We start from the raw sequence: 18,656 nt of genomic DNA on the forward strand, positions 1-18,656 counted from the left end.
AACAGGCTTAGGCTCTCTCACACCTGCAACTCTGAAGCAATAGTTGTGAAGTCATTTTACTTTGCTGCAAGTGTCCTCGCTCCCCGTGTCACTGTGTCTGTCCTCTCTTAACACAGTCGGATATCTTCCTGGATCTCTATCTGAGTTCCTTTCTCCTCCTCCTCAGATCCTGAGATAAAGGACAAGTGAAGACACATGAACAGAAAAGGCACTGTGGACTTGACCGAAATCTACAGTGACCCCTAGGTGAGTGCTGCCCACCCCTTACCTTCGATTCTCAAGGTTCTGCACAGGGTGACATCCAGCCCAGAGAGGTGGCCCAATTAAAAGCTATGTGGCTTGGGCATGTTGACAGGTGCAGGAGCTGGTTCCGGTGCCAGGCCCCTCCCCACGTCTGCTCCCCTCTCCCCCGAAGCCCCGCTGCCAAGCACTCAGGCTCCGTGATCTGATGTCCTTCTCTTCTACTCTACTCCAAACCCTTTTACTTTTCCTTTTTTCCCTAATTATCCCCAGCTGGAGTGATTTTTCAATCGCAGTATCTAAAAAATTTCCTGCAGCCGAAAATGAGGTCTCCAGATATCAATGCCCATATGCTGCCTCCTGAAGAGAGCCGCTGGCTAGGGGACCCTCACCAACACTCACGGGGCATCAGACATGTTCCAGGGTCGGCCACCCCCAACAAGAGTTTGCTGTGACCCCTATGCCCGCACAGCATCCCTGCTCACAAAAATATAGTTGGCCCACTTATCGGTTATTAAGAAGCAAAAATACAAAATTGCTCATGTTTCTTACTAAAATTATCTATGAAGCGGAAAAGGGAATTGTAATAGAAAAGAACAATTTTGACCCCATGTTAGGTCTGTTCCTTTGGCTTTAAACCTGTGCCCTGTTTTCTAGGCTCAGACTTGCTATCTCTGCACCATTTGTAAAAGAAAGTTGCCTTTAGACTGAAATATCCAGGACAGCCTCTTCTCCTGGCCGTGATCTTGAAGGATGCTAACTAATCTGCACTTATGTAGAGATGGCAAGTTGCAAAATAGAGAATAACTTTGTTTTACTTTTGGAGGTATTACAATGGCAACATGATTTGATCCACATGGACAGCTGCAAGAACAGCGGATTCAAAGGACAAGCAATTCATACAACAAGAAGTTTCCAACAACCAACTGCAGCCCCACCCCTTTTTAGTATAAAAGGAGACTCAATTCTGACTTGGGGAAGATGGTTCTTCAGGACATCAGTCTGCCATCTTCTGGGTCTGCCAGCTTTGCAAATAAAGTCACTATTCCTTGCTCCAACACCTCATCTCCCAGTTTATTGGCCTGTCATTTGGTGAGCAGAATGAGTTTGGACTCGGTAACAAAATGACTGCATTGGAGGTAGTATGTCTCCACTCTTTCCTCGTTTCCAATATGTAACATGCACATTATTTATGATCTAGTGCAAATAATTCATCAAAGACAACCACAAAAAGAAACTATACTCACCCAGCTATCAACACTGAAGTCAAAACCTGTCAATTTTATATGCTGTTTAAGAACACAACCGAAAAACCTAACATAGGGAGTCGATTACACGGAAATAAAATTATTTCTACTCCTTCAAAACTTTTTCTTTTCTTTTCTATTTTATTTTGTTTTGTTTATTGAAAAGAAAATAAAAGTCAAATCATTTTATTTCACGTATTTTTGTTATAGCTACATACTTTAAATACTACAAAAAGACTTATATTGCAATAAAAAATTGTTCATATATTAGTATAAAGATATATACACAATCAATGGGGATTAGGAAAAGAATGGACATTTACTAAAAATCCACTGCAATCCAGTCTTTTACAAGCATATCATGGAATATAAGCTCTATTATCCAGGGAGCCTCACCCACATTCTCACTACTGAGTCCCTTAGTAATCAACCACTAGGTCACCAGCATAGAACCATGTGATCAGTATTTTAGGAATAAATGAGGGAATTAGCTCATTCAATTCTAAAACAAAAACCCTAAAATAAATACTGAACTTATTTACGGATAAAGAAAATTTGTCCCCAAAAAAGTAAAGTTTCTTCCTCAAGGTCACAAAGCTAATAACTGGTAAAGGTAAGATTTGAACTCATCTGCCTGATTCTAAAAACTAAGGTGGAAATCCCATTCGACTGGGGAGTGTCCAGCTGCACAGCCTATCACCCTATCTTTGTTCAGAGCTGGCCTTAGACAGCCTGAGACAGCACCCCATTCCTGTGGAACTCGAGGGCAAATGATAACAATAAGGATTTTATATCCAGCAGTTTCTAAGATCTCATGTATATAAACTGTCAGCAGGTCAGCAGAAAATCTCTGGGAAACATGAGTGGGTCCAGACCTTTTTGCTGATTAGAAACTCAATCTATCAGGATAGAGTGACCTTCCCATGAGAGGCCACATGGACATAAACTAAAGGCAGCTGAACAATGGAAACTAGCAAGACCCCGGAACTCAAGTAAGGATCCCTGCCATCCCCCACCCAGTTGCCTCTTCATCCGCGTGGACATGAAGACAGAAGACCCGGGTTCTTGTCCAAGTTACACTATCATGGATTCTCACCCATAAAAAGGTACGACTCTATGCTGTCGTAAGTCCTTTCCAACTCAAATATGATGACACCAATATCTCAGCAGAATATCTATGTCTCCACTTCCCCTCTTCTAATAGGAGTCTATTTCTGTGGACACAAAGCAGAAATCCAATTTAAAAAACCATGCAAGAAGCCAGGCGAATTTCTGCTTAAGAGACTTTGCTCTCACGCTCAGTGAATGAAAACTCAGAAAAAGTGGTCCTTCTCCCTCAGCAAATGGGAGGTAGCCTGATTGTGTGTGTGTGTGTGTGTGTGTGTGTGTGTGTGTGTGTGTATATCAAATATAATCATGTCTGGGACGTGTACAGATTATTTTTAATTTCACTGTAATTTCATGGGGATGAGCCAACATTTAAAGTAATTTGAATGTAGTGTTCTGAGACAGACTCAGTCTCTTTTGGTGGAGGAGGTGAAAGGGGAGAGTAAAGGAGGAAAGAGGTAAATGAAGCAAAGAAATAAGAATCCTGCTAGGGAAAGGCAAGACGTTAATTTTGTTCCTCATTGCATCACATACAAATTAGGGACTGGCTTTCCCCCGATGTCTTATCGAGCACTGAGTTGCAGAAGAAGAGGCGACAGCCCATTTCTCACTGAGATTGTGACTGTACGTGGCATCTTATAGACACAAATCATTTACCCTGATCAAACACTCTAGCAGCAGGCTGTAATTCTCCTGTTTTGAGAGACAAGAAAACAGGAGTTCAAAGCGGGTAGATAACTTGACAAAAGTCAGAGGACCAGTAAACAAGAGAGGATGAATTCAAACTCAGATCTGAATGCAGAGTCTCATCTTCCCACTCCCAGGGCTGGAAAATCCTTAACACACAGGCTCCCCAGCTCCCCTGCAGTGTTCCTGGCGCCAAGCATTTCCCATGGTAATGGTCTCCAGTTCTCACAGACACAGTGCTCTGTGCAGCCAATGACCTTGATCAGACCTTGATCATCTACCTGCCACGCCCACCAGGCTTCACCATACAGGCAGGAAAGCTGGCTTTCAAGTGCATACAAAGCCACCCTTGGTCTAACCTGGGCTCTTCTGTGGCTTCTCCAGCCTAAAGGCAGCCATGAAATTGCTCACAGTTTGTTCGTGAGCCACACTTCCTCTCTCCATCTGTGTCCCCACCTATACTACTTAGCTATGAACATTTTGAGAATCTTGGAAACAAATTTTAAAAAACAGAAAAGAAAGGATTCTGGAACAAGTACTTAATACTTACAATTTTAAATGACAAGTTACAAAGTGAGTATTGACAAACCGAATCTTCCTTTCTAAATGTCAGTTTTAAACATTTAAAAATATAATAGCAAAAAATTCTCACTTACAAAATTAACAAAAACATAAACAATAATCTGGAATAAATTCAAAAATAATGCCCATATTCTAAATGGAGAAACTTCAGGACTGTACTGAGGGTTAAAGTAAGAGGTATGAATGTAGAGACATAAACATATTGCATGGAGAAAAGCAGTTTTGTAAAGATGTAAGTTCTCCTAAGAATAATTCAAAACTTACTAAAAAATCCCATGAAAATTCCAATCTGATTTTTTTTAACTTGAACAAAATATTTTGGAATTCTTCAGGAATAATAAAGTCATAATACTTGACAAGAAAATTTGGGATGGAAGAAAAGAATCAAAAAAAATCAGACTGCCAGTTATTAAATAAATTTTTACAACATGTAAGATATGGTGCTGGAGTAAGGAAAGGAGATTGACAGAAGGGAACCATGAGCTCAAAAAAGACTCTAGTGTATGTAAGTATTTTGTACAGGTGGGATTTCAAATCAAAGAGAAAATTATGAATTCGATAATTGTCCTGGGACAGAGAATCACCTGGAAAGAATAAATTCTACTCCTGTCATAATGACCACAAGATAAATTGCAGATAGCGATGTAAATATTAAAAAGTACTAGTAACAGCAAATACAACTCTTTGCTCTTATTAACTCAACTTCTCCTCACTATAACATGTACTATTATAATCTCCATCTTAGAGATTAAAAAAAACCTACAGAAGAGATTTATTCCATTATAAGAGAGTATTTCTAAGAATAATGTCAAAGATAAAACCCATAAGGAAGACATTTACTATCCTAAGAATAGTTTGAGCCACAACAAAAATCAGAAAACTTCCTGAACAAAATGAAAGGAAAGAAATGACAAGAAAAAGCTCTGTGATACATGTTGATGAATTCACGAAGTTAATTTTCATAACATACAAAAAGCTGTCACAAAGCAACAAGAAGCTCCCTCACTTAAATGTGGGCAAAGGACAAAAGGAATCATTCATTTTAAAAAAGTCAAATGACTAATGAGTGAAAAATGCTCAAAACTTCACTGGTCATCAAATGCAAAAAAAACAATGAAAAAGCACTTTTGCTTATCATATTGGCAAATATTTTTAAGATAATCTAGCTAGTGTCCATCTGTGGGAGAACAAATCATGAGCGACTTTTTCAGAGGATGACATATCAATGGATTTGTAAGCTCTGAAAAACGTACATACACACTGACTCAACTCCACTTCTAGGAATCGTTTCCTTTAGGAAAAAAAAATCAGTCCAAAAAGATGTACCCATCAGGGCATTTACACAGCACTGTTTACAAAGGTGGGAAGAAAAACTGAAGTGAAATCATATCCAGCGATAGAGAATTGGTTACATAAGTAATTGTGCATTTTTTCATTCCCCAATGGAGAAGGAATTTCTAGTCACTTGAAAGGAGTCTGTGATGAATGTAAATGTCACATCCAGGGACTAAATTTCCAGAAGCCTTAACTAAAGGAATACACATACAAGATCACAGGAAGTTCTGTACAAGAAGGATGCAACTCAAACATTCTTTCTGACAGTGGAAAATGGAGAAAACTTAACTGTCCACCATCAAGACAATGATGCGGTAAATCAAGGCGAGCTGCGGGCGCTGAGGGAGCCGGCGTTTCGCCGTGGTCCAGGGCCTTGTCCACAGCAGTCTCCCACCAAATGTTTCCGTGGACAAGAGACGACACCCGCACATCAGGAGACCCCTCCAATCTATCTGAAAGGGCCGGGTGAGTCTGGAGTGGGAGGACGTCCATGATATACCCCTGAGTGAATAAAGCGAGCTGCAGAAAAACATATAGTATGGTCTCATTTTTAAATAAAGCATATATACACACACCTATATATTGATTTCTCATATGTGTATATATATGTATCTCATAGGCATAAAGGTCATGAAATATATATACCAAATTTTCAACAGCTTTTACTCTCAGGAAATAATGAGAAGGGAGTTAGGGGCCTTCCTGTACCACCACAGTTCTCTTTTCAGTATTTCAGTTAAGTACACTTGGAATTTAAAAGTTTATTTAAGTCCGAAGTAAAATGGACCATGCCTCCATAAGACAGAATGCTACACTGGTCTTTAAAAATCATGCCAGGGGAGATAGAATATTGTAGAAAAACATGTAATAAGCCGAATGGAAAATGGAGGTCTCCGAACAGTAAACAGGGACAGAGTGCTCACTGGTTTTTATGACAGAGATGATACACACTAACGAAAAGAACAGAAAAAAAATGTTAAATTGTTAATTATTATCTCTGAGTAGAGGGACCAGGATAGAATCTTTTGCCCCTTTTTTCAGACATATTATATTAAATGCACATTATTTTTCATCTGAAAAAAGCATTTTTAGACGTGTAGTACCACTCAGTGGGGAATAATACATGAATACTTACAGAAACAAGTAACTAGGAGACACCGCAGCAGCGCCACACAATGTAGAACGGGCAATCCTGATTAACACCGCTCAGTTACATAAGGATCCACAAAGTGAGAGCACCTGCTGTAACAGGGCGTGGTCCCCTTCTATTTGTCAGTTGTGTCTTCAGGGCTGAGGCAGTTCGGAGCACGGCCAGTGTCAGTTCCGGTGTCTGGATGGATGCTACGGGAGGTGAGGGCACCTGCAAGCAGAAAGGAAGAACAGAAACAATCCTCTGCCTTTTCTGTCTTGTTTCTTTGTTACTTTAAAAGACAGGCATAAATAAGATAAACTGTGTATCTCCCCTACTGAAATTTCAGTAATGAAACCGTTTTTAAAGGCTTCAGAGCTTGTATTCTGTCTATAACTGTCTTTTCAACAAAGAATCATATTTATTAAATGTTAATTAACTCAGTTAATTAACTCCCTGTTGAAACATTCAAGTAAAGAACATGAAAGGCCTTACGTAAAAGAATCAAACCTGCAGTGACTAGCTCAGCTGTCTTGACGGCAAAGCAGTCAGCCCCCACCATCCCATGGCCCTGAGCTCCTGATGCTGGTAAGAGAGCACGCTGCCGCCTCAGATGGAGAGATACTGTGAAAGCATTTTTTGAACTCTACAGTACTGACAAAACATAACTGACAAATCCCAGGCTCCTTTGAAGCTGTCATTTTTGGTTTCTGGCCCACCCCAGTCAATGAGCAGAACCACCCCATTCCCGAGTCATGGGACTCAAGTGGGAAGAAATTTTGTAGAAATTTCCAGGTACAGAATGTAACCATCTATATGTAGAACTCTGACAAAAGAAAAGATGAAATACTCTGATGTTGAAGACACTCAAAATATTCTCCTAAGCCTTAGTAGCTGGAAAGGCTGGGCTTCTCCTCAGCCACTTATTTATTTCACAGCCAGTGAGCATCTCCCACAAACCCTGTTAACCTGTGTCTGCTGGGAGCCTCAGGCACACTCTTGCTGTCGATCTTATAAGTCACAGGGCAGACGCGTGTCTCTCATGCCTGCCACCCTCACACAGGCTCGCCTCCTAGCCTCACTGTCTGAACTTGGTCCCATTATCTCACCTGTTTATTTGGTATCTGTTCTTCTGTAAGCTGCCTGAAATGCTATTTGGAACAAGTCAGAAGAATGAGTGGGTAGAGAAATGGACAGTTCGACAGGTGAGAGGTGGGCAGACAGACAGAGAGACTCCAAGAAAAGGGGAACAAAGAAAATTCCCTATGCAGAACCCTCTTCTAGTCAGGGAAGAAAACCGCCACGGAGACGTGTGAAGAGGCAGGTGGCTTAGGGCTGTTTCCTGGATTCCATGAAAAGTCCCACCAAGAGAGAGGGTAGAACAATAAATGATAAAAGAAAAAAGCATGCATGCTTGAAAAATATATCTACAATATGTACTTTCTAAAGAATAGATTCAAATCAGCAGGGCCCAATTACACAATCCTTGGGTATTTACAGAAATGAGAATCCCATCTCCAAACCACAAGGCATTCCTTCGGAGCACTGAAAGTCCACACGGGGCTGTTATAAAGCCTTCACCACAAAAGCTATGCTCTCCTTCACTTACGAGGAATGAGCAGCTATGCTCGGGCTGCCCATGCGCATCATTTGCACCCTACAGCATCTCTATGGGGGAGGGACGCCTAGCGAGCCCCATCTCTGCAGGAGAGAAAACAAGCCCGGGAGAGGCTAAGCCGACCTACCAGTTCTCCATCTCACAGGACTGGTCACTCCAGAGCAGGACTCGAACTCGGACCCACGTTGGTAATCACGGTACTACCGTGCTTTGTGTGCTTTTTGTGTGAATAATACATTTGTTTCTGGCATGAAAGTATATTTAATAAATGATCGGTTGTCCTGTCTATCTCATTTGCTCACAATCAATCTTTTTAGTGTTGAATTGTACTCTTTTTCCGTGGAGAAAGGAACGGAACGAGCGGGTGTTAGAATGAGGTGGGGCTCCATTCTTTATCTGTTACCTCATCTCATCCAAGTCCCCAACCAGGGAGAAGGAGCAAATGTTTTCTTCATCTTTTAAAGAGAGGGCTCCACTGATGGTGACTTAACTCCAAAACCAAGTCTGGGGAAAGGGCACATTCAGCAGCCAGAGCATTATCACCTGTAGGATGGCAAAAACAGCTCACAGGAGGGCTCAGGGGGTCACCCTGATTTAATTTCAATCGATAAAACAATAATGCACTCTAAAAATACTAGCATGCAATGGATTGGCTCTTTCTTGACATCTAGCAAGTTTCCACAGCCCACATGTAAAATTATCGTGAACCAGTGAAAGGAAGTGTCTACAGACAAGAAAAATCAATGCCACAGGTAAACTGAAACCCAGGCTGGAGGAAAGGAAGAGAAAGGGCATAGTAAAGAAGTGGGGAAAGGCTGGGGAAAAAAAATCATCACACGGACTCTCAAGCATCATCCAACAAGCATATAATCATTCGAGAGAGAGAGTTACTGAGGTCCTATTCTGTGCAAGATTGTAGAGCGGGTGAAGCAAGAGCGCAGTGACCATGGTGGCAGCAAGTGGCGGGGCTCAAATACACTTCTGATCCCGGTACCTGGCACAATTGTCCTCAGTATAAAGGCAAAAAAAAAAACAAAGTAAAATAACTCTGTAAACTCAAAGCATTGTTAAAAAAAAAATTAAACAATACCTAAATACCTGGACAAACCACGCACATTGCTGGATCAGAAGACAGCGCTTTTGGAATGGCAGTGCTCCCCAGAACGATCCGTATATTCAACGTGGTCTCGATCACAATCCCTGCGGTCTCCTCTGCAGAAACTGACTAGCTGCTGCTACAATTCATATGGGAATTCGAGGGTCTCAGTAACCAAAACGTACTTGAAAAAGAAGAACAATGTGAGAGGACTTGTAATTCTCAATTTCAAACCTTACAACTGTATGTCTAGGTGAGATTAGAGGCCATTTTAAGTTATTAATGTGTTTATCCGTATTTTCTAAATTCTCTACAATGAATATAACTGTTACAATAAGAAAAATAAAAAGTAAGGTATCTTTTAAAACATGCACACTGATTCATACATTGGGAAAAAATATTTTAACTATAAAGAGGTAACCAAATATCTAGTGAAAAAGGACTACTTAAAAACAAGTGTGTATTTACATTTTTCATAAATTGAAAACTGAAAAGCACAAACACATCAAGTTTCTAGGGAGATCGATGCAACATATTAATAGTTATTTTCAAAAATTCTAATTGAACAATGAAAACTCAAGAAAGGGAAAATCGCGATTGACAGCCAACTGCAAACACATGGAGAGCAAAGGCCTAGAAATCACAGTTCCTTTAACTCTGATACTAACTCAATATAAGAGGAAATTCCTCCCTGTGGGGACAGTGGAATCCCATGCATAAGACAGGATACACAGTACAAACTGCACTAGAATCTGGGGTGATTTTCTTAGAAGAATTCTAAAGTTACAACATTGCTGAAAAACTATAAAAACACTGAAAGACAGATTAAAACACACAGTCATATATATTATATACAAACATATGAAGTCTGCTCCCATGTTGCATAGAAATACAAACATATTTGTTCATTTATGGGCACTGAATATTTTATCCCAGGTAGAATATTTCAACTAAAACAAATAATCAATAATACACACCTCTTGTCAAATCTACTTGATAAGGTACTCTGCTATGTAACCATAATGTGTCTAAGATAGATCTAAAATTAGTGAAAAAGATCTTTGTATGGTTTCTTGAACTCTTCTCAAAATTCCAAGCTTAATTTTAAAATAGATCTGAGCAGTATTTCTATATTAACTTTTCCCTCGTGAAATGAACAGCACAGTCTGTTGTCAAAATTCTGTCCTTACAATGATTCACGAACACTGTATCCTAACAAAACTGCTGGACAGCAAGGCACTATCCAGACACTGTGACCAAACAAATGAAACACAAGGAAGACAGTGACCCTATTCTGGAGGGCTTACCGTCTGTGTCAACTCTGGGGTTCTTATTTGATTGGTTTGATTGGGTAGCAAAATAAAATCAATCAAGTACTTTCTTCTTTAAGCATTCTGTAAGTCATGACTCTGTTGTTAGTGTCATGAGAAGGAAAGACTAAAGCAAGACTTCATTAGGTCAATTAGCAACAGCCATCACTGGGGAGTGAGTAATAAAGAAGTTAACTGATAGCAATGCTTCTGCCTACATGAGACCTAAAATAAACCTACACTGATCTCTTTAAGGAAAATGAGGAGATGAGGCCCCAATGAGAAAAACAAAAACTAACAAGAAATCAAAAAAGTAAAGACTTTTTCATTAACGATTCCAGGAAGGAGTGGAGCATGGTGGTGAAGAGCACAGACGCTGGGGACAAACATGAGGGTCTGAACTCCCACAGCACTGGGTAGCTTTGACACTGATAAGTCAGTGAAATTTTCTGCAACCCAGTCTCCTATCCATAGACTGGGGACAACAACAGCACCCGTCTCCTAGAACTCTCCTAATAATTAAGTTATTTTATATATAAATGTTTAAATAAAATACCTCAGATATTAAATATTACCCCAAAAGGACAAGGTAAACTGAAGGAAAGGACAAGGAAAAAGAAAACAGAGGACAAGGAAAAAGGACAAGGAAAAAGAAAACAGAGATAAATTGGAGTTCATCAAATTTTAAAACATTGCTTCAAAGGACACCATCCAGAAAGTGAAAAAACAACACACAGCAGAAATTTTTTCAAATCATTTATCTGATAAGGAATTTGTATCTACCAAAAAAAAAAAAAACAAACAAAAAAAAAACAAAAAGAACCTCCTACAACTCAACAATAAAAAGGCAACTCAATTAAAAAATGAATAGAGGATCTGAAAAACATTTATCAAGGAAAATATACAAATGACCAATAAGCACAACGAAACGATGTTCAATATCATTAGCTGTAAGGGAAATCAAGTCAAAACCACTAGGAGAAACCGCTTCACACTCACTACAATAGGTTATAATCAAAAAAAGAGTAAAAAGCACTAATGAGGACACAGAAGATGCAGAGGACGCAACCGTTGCTGGTGAGGATGTAACACAGCCTGGCCACTTTGGAAAAACGCCTGGCAGGTCCTTAGAGAGTTGAACATTTGGTTTCTGAATAACCAGGCAATTTTGCTTCCTGGGCACACACGTAAGAGAACTGAAAACAAATGTTCACATAAAAACTCCTACAGGAATATTCACGGTGCCATTACTCATCACAGCCAAAAAGCAGAAACAACACAAATGCCTATCACGTGATGAATGGGTAAACAGAGGGGCCCAGCCATACAGAGGAATATTATTCAGCAATAGCAAAGCATTTAGTACTGACCCAGGCCACAACGTGGACAAATATTGAAAACGTTACTCAGTGTGAAAGAAGTCAGTCACAATAGATGCTTCCACTTACATGAAGTAACTCGATTTACATGAAATTTCCAGCAGAGGCAAACCCACAGAGAGAGAAAAGTGGCTCCCTGGGGCTGTGGGAGGATGGGGAAGATGGGGATGTCTGCTTATGCGTAAGGAGCTTCCTGTTGGGGGGATGAAAATGTTCTAAGATTGAATGGGATGCACAATTCTGTGCATAGAGTAAAAACCACTGTACATTTTAATGGGTGAATTGTTATTAAAACTGTTAAGAACGAGAGCACCTCGGGCCAGTACCTTCCCATAGTAAATGCAAATTGCTAAATTTTATTACAGGAAGAAGAAACTGCCCTCAGCATGAAAGCAGGAGTTCAGCAAATGTGAGTTAACCGAAATTGGACAAGAGCATTTCACTTGAAACAGTTGCTGAGTGTACACAAAATATTAAGACATGACAAGGAAAATCAGTTTGACATCACGAAGAAGCATTCTGCTTCAAATGCAGATCAAGGATTCGGCAAGCCCAGCTGCTAGAAATGACCAGAGAAGAAACCTGGTTCTTTAAACAAGCACCAGAGCCAACAAGGAAATAGTGGTGAGGAAAGCAGGCGGCCGAAAATCTGGAACAGTTTGTTACAAATAATTTCTCCACTGAAAATTCAAAAATAAAATGAAAGTGATGTAATACTGTGTTGACCTCACGTGAATGGGCTTCCTCTGGTTCTCGACAGTTTTGTAACCCCGAATGAGAGACTCAGGAGAATCAGAATGGCTCCTGGGAGTCCCCAAATGACTGCCCACCAGCACGCTGACCACCATCACATCTGCCAGGGTGGAATTGCAGAGAAGAGACCAACTCCTGAAAGGCACAGGAAATATTGACAAGGGAAAAAAAGGCTGATGTCAGTCTTGGGACAGAGGCCCTGAGAGCAGAGGCCAGAAGGCTGCAGGTGAACTGGAGTGGCCCTGGGGCAGGAAGGGACCACGGGGGAGCAGATCTCAATTCTCTTCTCTCTCTCCCTCGGGTAGGAGAGATAAAGTCTGCATCCTTCTCACCTGGAACTGTGGGTTCTGGCTGGCAGAAGTCTTACCGACATGGAATGAATGACTCAAGACTGTGGAAAAAGGAAAGAAAGCGAGAGGGAGTAGGGAGCCAACTCCAAGAGCCTCTCAAATCCTCCCATATTTATTGTGTATAATCAAAGAAAATAGTCTTTAACAGTTGTGTGATAGTAAACAGGAACTTGGGGAAAGACAGGATGAGACAGAGATTGTAGAATCCACAATGAGTAAAAAGGCTTAGTTTACCTTTAGGGGAGTCATGGGGAGAGGGGAACAAGATAAATTCTTTAGATATTCATTACAAAGCAGACCACCAGTCCAGCCAGGTCCGTGTTTTGGGGATAATAGACTATCTAACAGCACGCACGCCCAGCATTTATAGCTGAGGGCCTGGGTCATTGCTGTGCAATGAACAGAGTGCTATCTAAAACCTCAAATATGCAAGCAAGGCATTGTCTCTGCTTTTTATGGCAAGGAGACAGGAGTGAGGATGCACAGGTGCTTGCTTGAAAGCAGTTACTAAGCACACTTTTTCTTCTTAAGGTTGACATGCGTCTGGTGTCTGTTAAATTTGTTAACCCAATCATGGGCTATCACATGGAACCATTATGGAGGACACCCTAGGATGACAAATCCTGCCTCTGCGTCTTTTCCTGCCAGCTTCGGCCATTCCAGCAGGGTCTAGACACATCCCTGAATAACGATCCCACAGAACCACCCAGACTCTTAACTCCTGGTGCTTGGAACTTAATTTTAGCTCTACACAACTTAACATAGAAAAGTTTCAGAAATAATAGATATTATATTCTTTTTATATCTCATCATAGAACTGATTTTTCTGATTGCTCTAAGCTGCTTCTACTTGGTAAATCACCTAATTCTGCAGGTGAATTCAGTACTTTCCATTGCGCATAACTAGACAGTCTGGGCCCTCTGACTTCTATTGGTCAAATAAATACCGATACACCTAATTGATTTCATTGTTCATCAATTTCAGCCTGGAGGTGAGGGAGTGTCACTCTGTTCCTCAGCCCACCCTCTACTCTATACTCTTCAGCAACTCAGGCCTCCTGAATACAAAACGTAGCATCTGTTTCCCTTCACCTACACTTTCCACAAACGCAACAGGAAACATCAGCCTAGAGAATGAATTCAACACAAATGTTAAAACAAAAATCTACAAACCTGAAGCAACTCCATCTCCGAATCATGATACACAATGACATGAAAGTACGGGTGTCAGGTACAAAGCACGCGTGAGCCTGACCACCTCATTTCTATTCTTCAAAGGAAGGAAGGTTTTCATGTTTTTTATTATCATTCTTTGTCATTGTTTCTGATTAAGCCAAAAAATAGTTTATGAAATAATTAAGCACTGAAATAACAGATTTTCGCTGTATCAATTACAGAAGGCATTCAGAGGGGATAGGAAAACCCACCTATGTAAAAAATGCAAAATTTCTTCCCCTGTTAAGAACACGTATACAAAATGCAACAGAGAATTCAAATTCATGTGGAGAGGAGCAAAAGCCACAGAATCAAACAAAGTCATTACTATGAGTCAATTCAAAATTCACTGGACAAACATGCTCAATGCATTCAAAGAATTTTAAAGGCACACTGCAAACCATTCACTTAATGATCTACAGGCTAGAGGAAGAATTTCCCTCTTTAACAGACAACAGAAATCAATAGGTTGCCCCACCAAACGAGGACCAAACAACAATCAGGTTTTTAACAGTTCTGATAAATCAGCATGTTCTAAACATCAAAATCCAGAAATTTTAAACATTCATTCACACCACAATGAAACAAGCACTTAAAAAAAAAAACAAAACAATAACCCGAAGAAACTAAGCACAATTATCATGTACCTGGATCAATGGGAACTTCTTGTAACGCTGGAAGAAAGAACAGGCTATAGCCTTTTACTTAAAAAATAAAACTACATTTAAAGATAATTGCTAAAACACATTTCATCATTCATGTTGCCTTGAAAAATCTGAGGCACTCGTATTTGATCAGAAAAGCAATTCTGAGTAATAGTATGTTACAATTCAGTGCCAGTTTGCTTTAGTAGAAAAAAGAAAAGCTACTGTTTCTCATCCTGCACAAAGTGTAAAGAACCTTCCTGCCTCTATCTCCTCCTATTTTCTAAGCTCATTCTCCCCAACCCTTCTGAAACAAGTATGAGAAACTTTTATACCCACCAATATGCCAAATGACAAAAGAGTATCAATTTATTTGTATAAATATATGCCTACACCTTGAACTGGAAGAGAAAGGTATCAGAAGGCTATATGGAACTTATTTCTACCTTCCTGAAATCACACACACACACACACACACACACACACACGTTCACAGAGACACAGACATGTACACACTGAATTACTGGGCAATTCACAAGCTGAGGACTTCCAATTTATAGAAGATAACTTTGTAGTTAGTTTAAAATACAAAACTGTCAGCTTTTGAAAGCCTTCATCATCTGCTAAATCATCCAAATATCAACGAGACCCAATTAGCCTTCTCTGTAAAATATAATTTCCCATGATGGCAAAACAGACCCTAAGTAGTGGATCCAAGACTCGTGTTTATCACTACCTATGATCGTTTTTAAACACATAAACAGATTCAGAAATTATGTCCCAACAACATTTATTCTTATTGAATTAGCCTATGTATTCAATTGTCTATACAGAAAATAGGCCCATGATGGGGTTTAAGAGCTATTTTGTGTATTGAAATATTTATTTTTAAGTTCAGACAAGGAGGGTCTGTATTACTCAGTTGTAGAACACCTGCTTAGCATGCACAATGTGCTGGCTTCAGTCCCCAGTTCCTTCATAAAAATAAATAAAAATAAGTGCTTATTTAAAAATAAGAATAAATTTATAAAAAGAGTAAATGCAGACTAAAAACCACTGCAATCTAGGAGCCATAATTTTAATAAAAAAACAAGAGTTTCTATCAAATATTCACTATATGACAATCACAGAGACAACCACAAATCGCCCCTGACAACCATCACGTGTGATTCTCAGCAACCCTACTAAGTAGACACCGAAGAGAAACCCAGCATTGCGGATGAAGAAACGGAGCTCGGAGGAGCCGGGGACGCTGACTGTCCTGCTCCCCGTGACACCACGTCAGCCCAGGATGAGCGCTGACAGAGCTGCACTGAGGGGACACCCAGCTGCACGGAACCTTGGTGCACTGGGGAGTCCCAGAAAACACTCAAAACTGTTCAGTGAAGAACCAGCTCAAATATATTACATTGTGCCACATCCTTTAAACAGGGAACATGACTGAGACCTTTTTGATGCCTCCGTGTCCTTTCTGCCATTATCAATTATTTGCCCTCTCAGCATGCCCAGTCATGAATTGGACCCCATATGAAGTGCACTCAGATGGCAGAGCTTTTAAAGCTGTTTTATGAAGTTTGTAAGACTCTGTCTATGCCTCACACAGGCGGTCATCCATCACTACTCACCGGTGTGGATGTACCACCTGAAATCACACCTTTCTGCTTTTTAAAATCCCTCCATGTAATCCAGACTTTTCAACAGCAAAGAAGCAGCTCAACCAGTAACAGTGGATAGCTTTTCACCAAATGGACTCGAACAGCCCATCGGAATACCTGGAAGCCCTTTTTTTCTATTAAACCCACTTCCAAGGACTTCATTATTTTCTGATTTGTGGACTTGGCCTCTGACTGGCCTACTCTGAGAGCTCCCAGCCTCACATCCGGGGGTGGGAGAGGACCCTGCTGTTCGGGAAAATAAGTGCGGAAGGCGGAAATCTTCCACCCAGGTCCACACGGGTAGAAGTGCCACAACGTGCTCAGAAAATATACCGTCAGCAACACTAGGCTCCCATGGACTGATGTCACATTAACCAAACTCATGAGAGACTGATGCAAAGAAACCAGAAATTGAATTTATTAATGTAACAGGAGATGTGAAACTACGAACCAGACTGAAATATCAGAGTTCAACTATGAGTACAGATTCTCCTCAACGGCCCAATCACGGGCAGGCAGTCACATGGAAACCATGGACAGAAGCAGAGCAGGAAGGGTTTCTAGATTAACTCAATGGACTAAATTTCTGTTATACGAACAGATCTGCTGCCCAGAAGACATTTAACGCCAATCACGGTGCACTGTCCGTGGACAGTGGCTGAGACACGACTGTGAGCACCTGTGTAACTCTCCTTTCCCTGTCCTTTCTGGGCTAAGTGATGCACAGAGGTACAGAGATCCAGGGATGCAGATACCTCTAAACACCCAAAGCCCATCCCTGGGAGCCTAGAAACCAGACAGCCAGGGTTTAAATACCAGCTCTGCCACTTACTAGCTCTGTGACCTTGGCCAACTTACTTACTCTCTCCGTGCCTCAATTTCCACATTGTAAACCTGGGATAACAATCAAATCTCCCTTACTCACTTGTTGTGAAGATTGAAGGATTCATTTCTGTAAAACGCTCAGAAAAGAATGTAGCACATTTTTGGTGCTCAACAAATGTGAATTTAATAAGAAAGTGATTTACAAGTCTCCCTACTAATCATCTTCTGTGTTTCATGGCTAGTCTGAGTCCCAAAGGAAATCCTTATTTCCCCTCTTATAAACTCTTGGAGAGCACCCTTCTCTTGCATCTCACCACCTGTTTAAACTGAGAGAAGGGATGCCTCCTCCACACTCCTCTGGTCCATGGAGAGTGCTTCCCCCTTCACACCCCTGACCCCTGGCCAACGGCTAGCACTCTTCACAATAACAGATTGAGGTGTGAGTCCGGAGAGACAAGCAGGGCATATGAAACCTTTCCTTTCCCTCCAGTGTTGGCCACCCTTGGGAAGCACCCGGGATGCTCAGCTCCATGGCAGGGCAGCCCTGTGCAGGATGGGGCAGATCATCTTAAGGGAAGGCTCGCTGTGGCCCAGAGTTACCTGGGACTGCGTGAGTCTCTAATTCTGGGACACAGTATCATGACATGCATTTTCCCACAGCCCTGAATTTCATGGAGAACGTGGCTTCATCAGTAATAAAGGAGACATTTATCGCCTGTCTGTTCTTCTGTGTCATCTCTCAGTTGGCTGCTGGAGAAAACATGTGTATAAGTATTGGGTCCACTTAAGCCCCAATATATATGAAGTACCAAAAAATTCTGTGGCTTAACGTTGGTTCAGGGCGACTGTGTAACGGTCCTGACTTTGCTGATGCTAAATTATGGGTATAGGAACTATGGAACCTCCTCAAATATCTTTCATCATAAAACCAGCTTTTCTTATTTTCCTGTTTCTTAGTAATTGCCAAAGACTGTAAAATGATGGCTTCATACAAAACAGGAGCTAAACTTTATGAGCCCTTTGACATTCCCACTGTGCTAAACAATTTACATAATTTCTAATTCTCACAATTCTGCAAAGCATATACGAGCATCCCCATCTCACAGACGAGGGAGAAACTCAGAACAAACTGACTCAGGCTCACGTGGCTCAGTGACAGCGTGTGCACGCAAACCCAAGTCAAATCAGTACACCCCTTCTTCTATGTACAAAATCACCTCCCACCAAATGACACACAGCGGCTGGGTCAATACTCAGGGAACTCAGTACACTTTTCAGCTTTAAGGTGCTCAAGAGGCCGCTTCTAGCTGCTTTATAAAATCCCGGCTCACTGGTTGCTAACACTGGAATAAAAGACCGATTTTGCCATTGTTGCACAGCAAGTCTGAAATGTTCACAGCGAGATGACAGAATAAAACAAAGATATAAGCAGAATAATTTTTCCAGGTAGACAGACATAATGGACATTGTGCTATTCTGAAGCA

General features: G+C 40.9%; 1 protein-coding gene across 21 annotated transcripts in view; it reads right to left on the minus strand.

The window, feature by feature from the left end:
• Window positions 1-206: 206 nt before the first annotated feature.
• LOC135320582 (uncharacterized) overlaps window positions 207-18,656 on the minus strand; it is a 61,052-nt gene continuing 42,602 nt past the window's right edge. For 14 of the 21 annotated variants that reach the window (XM_064483739.1, XM_064483738.1, XM_064483735.1 and 11 more), the window contains 4 exons: window positions 9,044-9,225; window positions 8,349-8,488; window positions 6,334-6,558; window positions 207-5,717 (listed from right to left, as the gene is read on the minus strand). The gene's annotated coding sequence lies outside the window, so the exon portion shown is untranslated. The remainder of the gene's footprint in view (window positions 5,718-6,333; window positions 6,559-8,348; window positions 8,489-9,043; window positions 9,226-18,656) is intronic. The other 7 variants (XM_064483728.1, XM_064483724.1, XM_064483732.1 and 4 more) reach the window with 6 other exon arrangements.

Source organism: Camelus dromedarius, unplaced genomic scaffold, assembly GCF_036321535.1.
Source record: "Camelus dromedarius isolate mCamDro1 unplaced genomic scaffold, mCamDro1.pat HAP1_SCAFFOLD_197, whole genome shotgun sequence".
Classification (NCBI taxonomy): Eukaryota; Metazoa; Chordata; class Mammalia; order Artiodactyla; family Camelidae; genus Camelus; species Camelus dromedarius.